The following is a 13,238-nucleotide window of genomic DNA, read 5'->3' on the forward strand; positions in this document are numbered from 1 at the left end:
CCTCCACGCCCAGTGCCCACCTAGTCCACAACGCGGGTCTCCACTCGGACACACCTTGGGCCCAAATACGCCCTCGCCCCCCATGCCCTGCCCCTCAGTAGCACAGACATACAACACATACATCTGTGCCCTGCCCCGCAGCTGGCAAAAGCACAGCCCTACCCCCACGGAAACTTTCCTCCAGCTGCAACCTCACAGACACACGTATGTCACAGCTCCCTTCCCAGATACCCCTCCTGACCTCAACCACACAGACAGACGAGCTCAGAAATTCAGACACCGGAATGTCAGAGACTCTATGGCATGTGCACATAGACACAGTTTGCAGATGCACACATGCCCCAGAGCCCTGAGCCCAGCCCCTCACCTCCCCCAGTGCGGGACTGAGGTGCTTATGCTCATAGACCACTTATTTATAGTTCATGGATTTTGAAAGGTGTGTGTGTGTGTTTGTGAAAGAGAGAGAGAGAGAGTGCAAAAGGTGTCTTTCGGACCAGCCAAGTGCAGAGGAAGGGAAGAGAGGAAAAGCTGTGTGACTCACTTCCAGCTTAACAATGCCACATCTCAGCTGTCTGGCCAGGGGGAGGACCTATTTGTCAACACTGCCAGGGCCTGGTTAAGTGAGGTCCTTTTGGACCGAGGAGGTGGGGACCCTATCCAGAGAGAGTTGCCCTTCCCTGAGGAGTGTGAACTCAGCACCCCACATCCCCAACACCTGTCCTGTTTCCAGGGAACTATCTCTAGGTGCTTTGGCTACACTTCCCATCCCTGATCAAACAAAAACCCCAGAGCCTTCTGTTTATCCTCACTGTAATTCCTGAGGTCAGACATCCCCACCGCTCAGAACCCAGCCTATTGCTCCTGTCTCTAGGCTTCCGCATTCTCCACCCAACTGCTGCCCATCAAACCCTCCGGCTTTTCCTCCAGCTGTGCCCACTGCCTACAGTGCCTCCCCACCCCCCACATCCCCATACTAACCCTCTCCACCTTCAGGCTCCAGTTCCTTCTCTGATGCTGCCTCCTGGCCCTGAGCTCTTTCAGCTCCAAACCCTGGTTTCTATGCCTTTTTTCTGGGTAGTGAGCCACTGCCCTCCTGACAGACAATGAGCTCCTAAAAGACAGACTTTAGAATTTCTTCTTCTGCCTCCAGAGCACTGCCTCCACCCTCTCTTCCAGCAGAGCCCTGGAAACCAGCAAGTACCCAGCCAGGTCTGGAAGGATGGACAATAAGGGATGGAGGAAGGTCTGAAAAGTGAAGGAGAGCTCTTCTTGGGCCCCCCATTAGGTAACTGGTTCCCCTCTGGACTTGCTTCTTGCAGACAGGGCCCCTCTCCATTCCATAGCTCACACAGGCTGTGACCATGAGGGAGGATTTCTCACCAGGAACCACCCAACACCAGCGCCGAGAGAGCTAGGCAGGGCCCCATCTACTGCATATCTACTTGGTGCCAGGCCTGGCACCCTATGACATGGGGGTTCTCATTAGCCTCAGTTTACCCTTGAGGAAACAGGTGTCAAGAGACTAGGAAATTCCCCAGGTAAACAGCCCTGATTCTGCTCTCCCCATACTGTGCCCCTCAGCAGTCCCTCTGTCCTCAGGTCATCCTCTGAATTTCTCTGGTTTCTGTACTTTTGCTCTGCTTCATCTGCCTGAAACTGCCTGTTTGTGTTCCTGTTCTCCCTACCATGTCCCTACCTCTTTGCCTGCCTGTTCTCCTGTAACCTGCCCCTAGGGCAGATGAAGTCTACCTGTGGTTGAGGCATTTTGTTTGCTGTTTTTCACAGGGAGCCAGGCTTAGCACACGCTTTTGAATGTGGAAGGCTTTTCTTAAATCTGGACCCAAAGCTAGATAGAGATCTGTCCTTCTCTGCCTAGCACCAGGAGGGACTGTGCATCCAAGAGATGCTCCTCCTTTGCTTGTAAGCTCTCTTTCTGGCTCAGTGTCTCACACATTCACACAAATACACACACACATACCTTGGTGGACTTGTGTTTAGAACATACACAATCCCCATTGCAAATGGTAATGGAAAAAATAGGTAAAGGGCTCTGGGAAACGCTTGGGGTAGACTCTTCTTGTGGCACAAACTCAAGCGTGTGATCCCAGCTCACAGATAGCATGTAATTATTTGGTAATAAATTGCATTCCAACCCCAAGCCAGCTGTTCCTGGTTTTTCTCCCTCTCTCATGTACTCCTTGCCAGACCCACAATGTCTCAGTGTTGGACATGAAATATGGTTGTGATTTTCATGCCTAACCAAAGTCAAAGCTGATTCTTTGACGAGTTCAGTTTCCCTGGAAGATAAAGACTGACCCAGATTCTTGTGTGTTGATGTTATATGGGGTGGTTTCCAGAGGAGGGGGTAGATAGATAGTTTTTGGATTGGGGGGGAGGGGTGGCTCTTTGCCACAAGGGGACTTCGAGTGACCCAGTTGGGAGTGGCTGTTAGCACAGCTGGGGATGGACCCAACCCATCTTGTATGGCCTTCTTGACACAGAGCTGGGAACACAGGCTTGGCAGGATTGTACTTCCCAACCCTCTTGAAGTGAAGTCTGAACTAGAGTATCTAGGGGTTGGTTTGGGTTCTGTAGGTAGAGCAAAGGGAATGGTGTGCTCTGCTAGTGAGAGCAACTGCTATTCATTGAGCATCTGTTATGTGCCAGACACTGAATCAGGCACTTCAGCCGATTTTCCCCTACTGTCAGTGACAATATCCATGATGTCGTAGTATTGTTATCTCCGTTTTATAGATGAGAAAACTGAGGCCAATGAAGTTGCTGAACTTGATTAAGGTTGGGCAGCTGGTAAATGGCAGAGTACGTGTAAAGATACAGAGGTGTGGTGACTCCTAACTGGCCTTCAGTCTAACACCTCCCAAAGGGCTGCATCACATAACTCGAGGGACATCAGTCTAAGAATGGAATCTATGCTCCACTCTGTGGCCAGGGTGACGTTTCCAAAACATGCCTCTGATAAATTTACATTGCTGCTTACTAACCCAATGTGGCTCCCCACTGCGTTCTAGAGAAGGTCTGTCAGTCTGGCCAGCTACTTTGAGCCCCTCCCAACCTTTCCAACATTGTCTCTGGCTGTACCTATTCCTGCTCCCAAGATTCAGGGTTCTTATCTGCCCTAAACGTTTATTGCCATTTTCTGCCTCTTGGGTTTTGTTCAGGCAATGCCCTTTCCCAATATATTCACCTGCCTGAAGCATAACTTTCCTCCAGAGTTCAGCCCAGTACTCACTTTCTCTCTGCCCCGGGCAGCCCTGCTGGAATTGAGCCGTGGGGAGTGTCTGTTGAGTTGATTTGATCTGGTTTGAATGATAGGACAAGAAAAGGTTGTTCCATTGGGGTTCAGATATTTACTAATATTTACAGATTTTCAGTAGTACATATATATGATCTATGGATATGTATAAATATATCAAAGGTGTGTACTAATTGTTTTTTACTGATAGCCATACACAATCAAGTCTAGAGACCACTGCCATAAAGTCTATGAGAAGTTGTTAGATTTATCACACATTGCCTGTGCGACTCTCTGAGCCCAAGTTTTCCTGCCTGTAAGTGGGAATTATCTCAGTTCCTATCCCATGGGGGTTAGTGAGGGCTCCATGAAATAAAACTTGTAAAAGAAATAAGGCCTCCAGAATGTATGCTGAGTCTCAGCCTGGGGAGGGGACTTGCTGGGTATGGTCAGGCTGCTGGTGAGTCCTGACAGGAGACGTGCAAGAAGGATGGGAAGTGGGGTGCTCTCTGTTAATGGGGATCCTGTGGCTTAGGCAGGCTGGGCTGAGACAATCCCAGGGGTGTGTGAGAAAAGGCAGAGGCTCTTCTCGGGCCAAGTAAATATTATAGAGAAGGCTGTCTCCAGGGAATGGCTCCCTCCCACTTGAGGGCCAAAGTCCTCAAGGGCCATTCTGGAGGCTCCTTTTATGTGACTGTAAAGTAATCCAGGGCCTGGCAGGGCTGAGCCTGGGCGGCACTGACGCGCAGGCGGCATTGATGTGGTCAATGATTACCTTTTATGCCTGGCCATAAAGGCAACCGCCCAGCTCTCTGGACAATGCCCCCTCCAGACAATGCCCTGGGACACACCCACACATACACACACTTATACCTGCTGGGCAAGGACTTGGTTCTGCCTGAGGTCTCTGAAGACATCCTCATAAGGCATGTCCACCTCCTGTGGGTGGCACCTGGAGACTAGGCCCAGGAGCTACAATAGGCCCAGGGGCTTTGTGTCTGTAAGTGGGACCCAGTGAGATTCAAGACACAGAAGAGCTACATCCAGGGCCCTGGATCCTATTCCAGGCGGGTTTATGCAGAGGGGTTGGGGCAGTGACCTTGGCTCAGGTACCAAGCCTCAGTGGGAAGGAGGTATTCTAGGGCAGGTCAAAGTCCATTCCCATTTTAAAGGTAATGCAGTTGAGGTCTGGGTTCAGTGACTTGGCCACAGTCCCGAGGAAGGAAACAGCAGCTGAACTGGAAGTAGGGCCTAGGTCCTCTCTGACATCACCAGACTGAGTGGTCCAGCTGAGGCTGTCGGCTGTCAAGAAAGATATGGGTCACTTCTCAGAGAAGATGCCTCCCCTGGGGCTAGGACCTATAGGCCTGGCTCTGAGGCTAATGTAGGAGAGAGATCCACAGTATATGCCACATGCAGGGCCTTCTGTGTCCAGACGGGTACATACCCCACCCGCCTGGAGAAGGGAGTCTGGCTGTTAGCGGGCAGGGCCGGGGCATAGATGGCCAGATTAATATTCCACCTCTTGGGCTGATAAAGCCTAGGAACCTTTGTCCCATCAGGAGAGGCTGGAGGACTAGGGGCTGTGGCCCCTGGCAGGGGGTTCTGGCAGCTTCAGGTGCCTGGGGCGTTGCTGCAGGGCCTGAGGCTGGGGCTCAGGAGGCTTGGGTCCTGACCAGCCCACCTCTTCTGGGCATCACTTTCCTCCCTGGGCTGAGGGGAGGACTCCGCACTATCTTCCTGGCAGGCATGGTGGGGATCAAACCAAAGACTCCATAGGGCAGCTCTCGGACAAGTCGACAAGTCAGGCTGCTATCTTGAGGAAAGAGGGCTGTTATTCATAGTGGTCATAAACGCTTCATGGAATCAGAATGTAGTTGCTTTAAGCCTTAGCCAGAATGCTCCAATCAACCTTTGGCTCTGATAAAGATAAGTGGACCCAAGGTGATAACACATAAACCAGAAACTGTCAACAGGCGCTAATTAGGGCACTGGGTGTTGAGCCACACCCACTACACCTGACATGGGGAGAAACCCCAGATGGGGGAGCTGGGGCTTCATCTGGGTCAGGCAGGATATAGGCTCACTGCTAACACCTTGGCCCTGGTATGTTTTAGACACCTCGTCCTTCCAGTGACTTCCCCACCCCCACCCCACCCGTACCTCTGTTTACATGATATTACATAACATAACACGAAAAAACAAAATATATTCCAACATTGTGCAATATGACATGATTAGCATGATGTAACAGTGGAAAGAGTCCTGACCTGGGAGCCAAGAGACCTGCTTCTAGCCTTGTTCTGCACAGCCTTGAGCCAGTCATTTCTCTTGGAACTTTGCAACATGGGGGGTGGGGGTGGAAATGGGGCACTTACACAGTAATCCCCTGCTGGGATCCTGTCTAGGTCTAAAGTTCATGCTCTTCTGCTACAAAACACTGCAATCTACGGAGTGCACAGAACATGTCAGTGGTGCCACCCCGCAACACTGGGGTGTGTGTGATACTTGACAGAATCTCAAATCTGTCTGCAGGGGAGGGAGGTGTGTGGAAGCTCTGAGGTGCAGACAGTTCTCAGGGCCCCTGGAATCCCTCTCCCTATCTGAGCCAGAGGTCAATGTGCCTGCTGCCCGCTCTTGGGGCACTCGGAGTCTATTTTTAACTCAGTGCCCCTTAAATAAATGTGGCATTGGGACTGATGGCTCATGTTCATCCCATTACCCCTCCCCACAGTGTAAGTGCACACACACACTTCAGTGGCCACCCAGAGGTGACCCGGGATCCTGAGCCAGTGTTCCCGGTGTTCAGGTCCAGGCTGGACCCCCTTGAGCTGGTGGAGCTACTGGTGGGACCAGCCCCACCCCTCTGTCATTTTCAGCCCAGCACAGATTCTGCTTCCTAACAGCAAGGCCCAATCTGACAGCAGAGCAGGGGCCTGCCACTGTCTTGGGAACTGGTAGGGAAGGTGTGGACAGGGCTGGTGAGGAGAATGGCAGGAAAGTGGGTTGGGGAATGGGAGGGAGGTCAGAAGGGAGGAGGATCTGACCATAATTCCTCTGGTCACTTCTTCAGGCAGCCAGAGTTACCTGCACTGCCAGCTTGCCAGGCCCAGTTCAAGGCAGTGAGGCAGGGCCGTGACTAAGACCCAGGCCCACCCAATAGCTCTCACAGGGCCTACGACCAAGAAGAAGTAACAGTCTCAACAGAAGTCACTACAAGGGGTAGTGGCACTAGGCTGGGGGCAGTTTTTTTTTGCCTAGGGCAGGGGGCAGGGCAGCAGTGAGGAGAAGAAGGGAGAGTCTCAGGAAGGTGGTGCTCAAAGGGACTCTTGACAGATGAGTAAAAATGCATCATTTCTTAACTTCTCTCTCAGCTTTGGTCTTCTCATCTGAACAATGGGTATAATTAATGCTACTTTCTTCCTAGGCTTCTTGTGAGGACCAAATGAATGAATACATGTAAAGCTCTTAGTACAGGGCTGGCTACTAGTAAGAGCTCCAGTGCTGAGTGTCAACTTCATGGTTGGGAAGTAAGGAGGGAGGGCGTTCTGGGCAGCAGCATGGAGCCATGGCGTGGGCCTCTGTGTGCCGACAGGAGCCCACATGGTGAAGGTGTGGGCCGCCACTGCAGCAATCACTGAGTCCAGCCACGGAGGAGCGGGGCCTAGCAGAGCACAGTGGGGAGAAAATCCCCAGAGACTGGACCTCCAAGGCCTGATCTCAGCTGCCAGGGGCTTTGTCAGGGGCTCAAGGCTTCCTGGGGCTTGGCTGCTCTTTCAATGAGGCTAGCGTGGGGGGCAGGACACCTTGAGGGGTCGCAGAGGAGGAGTCTAGGAGAGTGTGTGTGTGAAGAGACAGAGAGAACTGCAGGGTTGAGGGCATACACCAAGGAGCAGGGCTCCCTGGGCAGCCAGAATTCATGCTCATTCTGGGGAGGAAACAAAAAGCAGGGGCCTCTTTCCCAGGCTGGGTCAGCTCTGCTGTCCAGCATGGGAGATGCTGGGCCTCTGCTGCTCTGGCTCAACCCGGCACTGCCCATCTCCCCCGGGCCTGCCTCAGCCTACTTGTGGGCTGTTTCATCTCTGGTCAGAGCATGGCTGGGTGTGAATGGGAGTGTGTGCATGTGTACATGGCATTTCTAGATCAAAGAATGCTCAGAAGGTCCTGCTAAAGGTCAGGTCAGTGAGAAGTGAGGGCCTGGCCCATATCCTCAGGCTCTGGCATGAGGACAGCTCCTTTCCAACCAAATCTGCTGAGCCCTGGGGGCAGTGCGAGCTGACAGGCCTCTGACTCAGGCTGGGCAAGGGGGAGGGACTGGAGTGTCTGGGCCAGGGAGGAGCCTGTTTAGTCATCTCCTGAGCGGCAGGCCCGCATTTTGCCCCCTGTGGAGGGACAGTGTTACTGGGGCTTCCCTGCCACCAAAACAACAGGCAGGGTCAGGGTCAGGGGTCAGGATGCAAGATGGGGCCCCTGAGCAGTAGGTGGAGGTCCCAGAGGCAAAGCCAAGGCTGATGGCCAAGCACAGGCCCAGGAAGGCCTTTGGGGGGTTTGCCTACAGCTCCAGGGAAGGCTGTGGTGAGCCATCAGGGCAGGCTGCACAGCTGCCGCACAGGGCTGGGCACACAGGAACACACGCTCTGGTAATGAGGTGGGACTGAGTAAAGCTGGGGAAGAAAAAGTGCTGGAGCCTGAATTCCTCTGAGAGTCCAGAAGCAACCCCAGTAGGCACATCAGGATGAGGATGGGCACTCTGTGGGTCTCATCTGCCACGGCCCGTGCCACCCCATGCCACTCCAAACTTTCTGGCCCCAAGATGCAGCCTCTGTTGGGCTGTGGGCGGGGTCCTTCTCGGGTTATCCCAGTCCCAGCCACTAAAGACCCTTGGAAAACTCTCCCCTCAGAGAAGCCGCCTTTGAGCTTTCCAGGAATGCTGGTCTAGGGCGGAACCAGGGTGGCTGTGGAGGGGAGGGCTGTGGGGGTGGTATGTTCCAGAAGAGACTTGGACCCAAACGCAAGAGCACAGTGTTCCCACAGGCCTGGTGCCTGGCTGTGCAGGAACCAGCAGGTCACAGGGATGCACCTGGCAGCACAGCATGAGGCAGGCTCTGTGTGTGTGTGTGTGTGTGTGTGTGTGTGTGTGTGTGAGACATAGGGCTGGGAATGACCTGGAAATCTCCCTTTTTATTTATTTTTTAAAAATAAGTAAAAAAAAAAAAGACATATTATAATGTAGTGGTTAAAAGTGTAGCCTGAAGCCTGGTTTGAATCTGGACTGCCCACCCACTCTTAGCTGCTGTGACTCCAGGGAATTTGGTTTATCTGTCTCTATGTCTCACTTTCCACAACTGTAAAATGGGCATCAGAACAGTACCTTATCTAGTAGGGTCATTGCAAGGATTAAATGAGTAAATATAAATAAAGTGCTTAAAAATGGGCCTTACACAGAGTGAACACTATACAGGTGTGACTGGTCCTTGCTGAAGGGATGAAACTCCATGTCAATCAATCAATCAATGCTAGGCCCAGACCTAGGCCAGGGCTGAGCCCACATGAGGCATGGCAGCACTGCCAGAGTCAGCATATCCAAGTCCCCAGACCTCCTGAGTTGGTAAAGGACTTCCCTGGCACTCCTTAGCTCTTATGAAAGCTCTAGAATGGTGCCTGGGCTTCCCAAGGTATCAGTGGGTGGAGGGAACAGGGGATCAGATACCCCAGCCTTGGTGAATGGCTCCTTCCATGGCCTGCTGGCCTCTTCTGCCCTTGCTACAGGGCTGGGCCTGGCTGACTGGTCAGTTGTACATCTGTTCTATGGAAAGTGGAAGGTACAAAGGTATGGGACTCACTCCATGGGGCTGTAGTGATGAGTGTGTGCTTGTGGGGGCTCAAAGTCCTACAGTCCATGGGTGTTTTCCTGCTCTGATGTTCTGATTAGAATCCCATAACAGCTAGGCCATACCATCTATCTGGCATTAATTCTTAGCTGATTTATATTTCTAATGATGTCATCCAGCTAGATGGTTGGTCAGTTAGTCAACATTATCAAGGCCCTATTACATGTCACACTATTAAACTTTAGGCATACAGTGATCTCTGTCTTGTTAGGACCAGTATGTGGGGTCCAGAATTGAGATGGGAAAGGGGCTCCTGGTTGTAGGAGTAATGTGGACCAAGGTATATTGGAAAGAGAGAGCCCAACCAAGGTGTGAACTGTGGCTGGAGGGAGGGCAAATGTGATGAGGTAGGGCTGAGGGGGTGAAATCAGGAAGGGCCTAGTAGGTCCAGCTTTCTCTGAAAGGAACATTGAAGGTAAGCCTTCAAATATCTAGAGGGTGAGGAGATGTTCCTGACAGCCCCCAAGGTTGGGTCTAGGAGCTGTTCGAACCTGTGCAGGCTACAGACTGAATAGCATCAGGGTATATCTGAAGGTTGCCCCATACATGGTAGACCAAATGATGGGCTCATTCTGGAGTTGTATGATGTGGTGGCCCTGTGGCATCTGGGGTCCTGAAGTTTGGGTGTGACTGAATGGGTGCCCATCTGTGTGTGTGTCAGCCAGTGTGTGTGAGGCTGTGATTCAGCCAGTGCATATGTGTGTGTGTGAGTGTTGCCATGACTGGAGCATTCGCCATCTGCTTAGGGGCTATTTTTAGAGGTGTTAGCCTATAGATACGGTCCCTACCCCCACCCCATTCTATGCACACCTGCTCAGGTGAGAACACCTGGAGGTGATTCCACATCTGGGTTTGTACCTGGCTGAAGGGGTGTCTCTGGGCATCAGGCCAAGCAGGTGTTGGCTTCTCTGGGAACCTGGCCTAGGGAGGAGACAGGGAATGGGGCAATGAGGAGGAGAGGCTGGGGTGGGAGTAGATGGGACTTCACACCCTTGTGGGGCTTCAGAGAATGACCGGGGGGGAGATGTCCAGTGGCTATCCACCCATTTCTGTCTTTCTATTTGGCTGTACATTCCTGTGTCTTTCAGTCCATCTGCTAGTCTGCCCATTTGTCCATCCACTGGCTACCTGCCCACCCCTGGTCCTCCCATCCATGAGCCTGCCCCCTCAGGTGCATCATTCGTGAGTCTGCTGATGCAGGCTGTGATCATAAGTCTCACCCTGACCGTTGCTAGCTCCCAGGGTCATACCACACCCTCCTCAGTCCTGGTGCTCGGGCTGCTCCATCCACTTATACTTCATTCTGCGGATGTCATGAGGTCTTAGAACAGACATGGCACTCCCTTGCCAGTTGTGGAATCAAAGATGCAGAGATGCTCCTTCCTACCCCTCTTAAGTCTCTCACAGAACAAGTCTCCTCTCCTCCAAGGAGTGCTCCCTAACCACCCTGCTCTGCTCTTGGGTCCTCGGGCCTCACTCTGTGGCAGCTGTGTGCAGGCTGTGGGAAGAAGCCCAGCTGAAGCCTTGCGGGAGCAGAGCCAGGTAAGCCGTCCTAGGTGGGGAGGGGGCTCTTAAAACAAGGTGCACTCTCAGAGTGGGGGCGGGGAGGGGAGGACCATGGGGCAGGTCACAAGCTCCCCTCCAGGGGTTTTCCCAGATGTGGCCCAGCCAGCCAGACCTTGCCCCACCCAGAACTCCAGCACAGCACTGGGGCTCCCCCAGGGAGGCTTTCCCCATAGAAAATAGGGATTGCCACGTCCTCCCAAACAGGGGCTGAAAGGTTCTGCTTCCTTGGGACCCCATCCCTCATGTCCTCAGCCTAGCTTGGACTCTGGATGTGGGGGATTGGCCAGGCCAGAGGACAGGGCTGGTCTCTCAGAACTAGAACACCAGGGTGAGGATGGGAGCGAGCGATTACTTATAGAATGTGTGTGTGTGTGTGTACGTGCATTCATTTTTAGAGCAAACGTTTCCTGAGCACCTGGTATGTGCTAGGTATTGTTACAGGCACTGAAGAAACAGCAGCAGACAAAGCCAATGGGCTGCAACCCCCAGGAGGCTGGCATTCTAGCAGGGACCCCAGGCGCTGCTGCTGTGTCAGCATGTGTGTGCAAGTGTGTGAGTGTTGGGAAGGGATGTGGGGACAGGGTCAGGCTTAAGCAAGGATGTGTGCATGCAAACTTGAATGTGTGTCTGTGGGGGTCTATGTGGGTCCCTGGGGTTTGTGCTGGGCAGTTGGTGTGTGTCTGTGCAGGCCTAGAGCTGGTGTGTACATGCATATCAGCCAGTTTGGGAGGCTTTGTGGCAGCCACACCTGGCTGACTCCCAGGCTGTGAGGCTCTATTTTTAGAAGTGCAAGCCTGTAGATTCCCCCACACACCTGCTTAGGTGCCCAGTCTCTGGGGAGGGCCCAGCTGGCCTCCTGGGAGGAGTGAACCTGTCTCAGCCAGCACCACAGGCTCTCTGCCATGCAGGCCCACACTGAGTAGCCCCTGGCCTCTAGTTAAGCAGGGTGGGCTGTGCCTGGGGCCCATGATGATGCATGATTGATGGGGAATCCAAGCTCCCACACCTGCAGCCCTACCTCCTATCTCCCAGTAATACACCACCTCCCTTTGCAGGAGGTCCAGCTCTAGAACTTTCTAGGATGCTGCTGGTCCACCGTGCCCAGCCTGGTTACCCTGAGGGGTGTGCCAGGCCAGGCAGGAGGTGGGAGGAGAAGAGGTAAGTGGGTCAAGGACAATCTGCTCTCTTACGGCACAGGTGGACTCCTCCATCATCCCCTCCTTCCAAGGGGCTTCCTTCCTGGCTGCAGGTAGACCATCCAGAGAGGCAGAAGAAGCTGGGCTGCCTGTGTGTCACTGTCCCCTGCCTCTGATCCATCCTCCTTCTCTTCCCTTCGTATCCTGTTGGCCTTATATTCCTTCCCCCTCATCGTCTTTCTAAGAGTTAACAATAATGTGCCCTGAGCTCCAATATACAGCAGGCACAGTGCAAAGTTTTTCATATATTATCTCAGTTAACCGTCACAATGACCCTGTGAGGTTGCTGCTGTCATCCCACTTTACAGGAAGAAAGCCGAGGCTCAGAAGGATCGAATCACCCAGCGAGGAGGACGCAGAGTAGGGGCTCAAGCCCAGGCTCAACATGTCCTTAGTTACACTTTGTCTTTGGGCTCACTCTCCGCATTCTCCAGGACATGGTCTTGTCTCAGTAGGGCCTCAGCTGTGGCCCAGGAGACCCCCACTGGGCTGTGGATGGGGGCACAGAAGGAGGAGAGAATGGCAGACACATTTGGGATCCAGATGGTGGCCATGGATGATGGTGCAGGGGGAGCCAGCCACCTCTCATGCTGGGGCTCCTCGTCCTGCTATAGAACTTTCAATGGCTCCTACAGGCATTTACCAGGGCAAGCTCAAAGTCCTTTCTGGCTAGCATGCAGACTCTCTGGCACTACCGCCATCTCCTCCTCCCTGATGACACCCTCTCAAGCAGTTGAACATTTGCTTCTGTGCTGCTGACACTGGCCTCTGAGATGTTGCTTTCCCTCCAGTGGAGCTAGAGGGTAAGAATAAAAAGGCCATGCCCAGGGCCAAGCGCCTTCTGACTGTGTTTCATTTAATCTGCATAATGTTCCTACAAGCTAGGTTTTCCTGTGTTTGTACAAATGAGGAAACTGAGCTGGGAGGAGGGCAGCAGTTTATTCAAGGCCACACAGCTGATGAAGAGCACCAGTGGGATTCAAAACTACTTGTCTGACTCCACAGTGCCATTCAATTCAATTGGATTTAATAGATCTTTGTTGAATGCAACAGTGCCAAATCCTAGGCCTGCAAGCCGGAATCGAGGCAGCTCGGGGAGGGGTGCACACATGCGGCATGCATGCAGGCATGCAGGCGCACACACGTGCCACTTCCGTGGGTCCTCTCTTCCCTTTGCCCTCTCAGTTTCAGATGGGGAGGGAAGGCAGACAAGGAGGAGGGAAGGTGCTGAATTGCTCACTTTGCAGCCTTAAAACCTTCACCCCGGTGACTTAGACCCCCAGATGGTCCCTTTTAAGGAATGGGCTCTATTTCCCTTTAAAAGACGGCGAT

The sequence above is a fragment of the Manis pentadactyla genome, chromosome 2, assembly GCF_030020395.1.
Source record: "Manis pentadactyla isolate mManPen7 chromosome 2, mManPen7.hap1, whole genome shotgun sequence".
NCBI lineage: Eukaryota > Metazoa > Chordata > Mammalia > Pholidota > Manidae > Manis > Manis pentadactyla.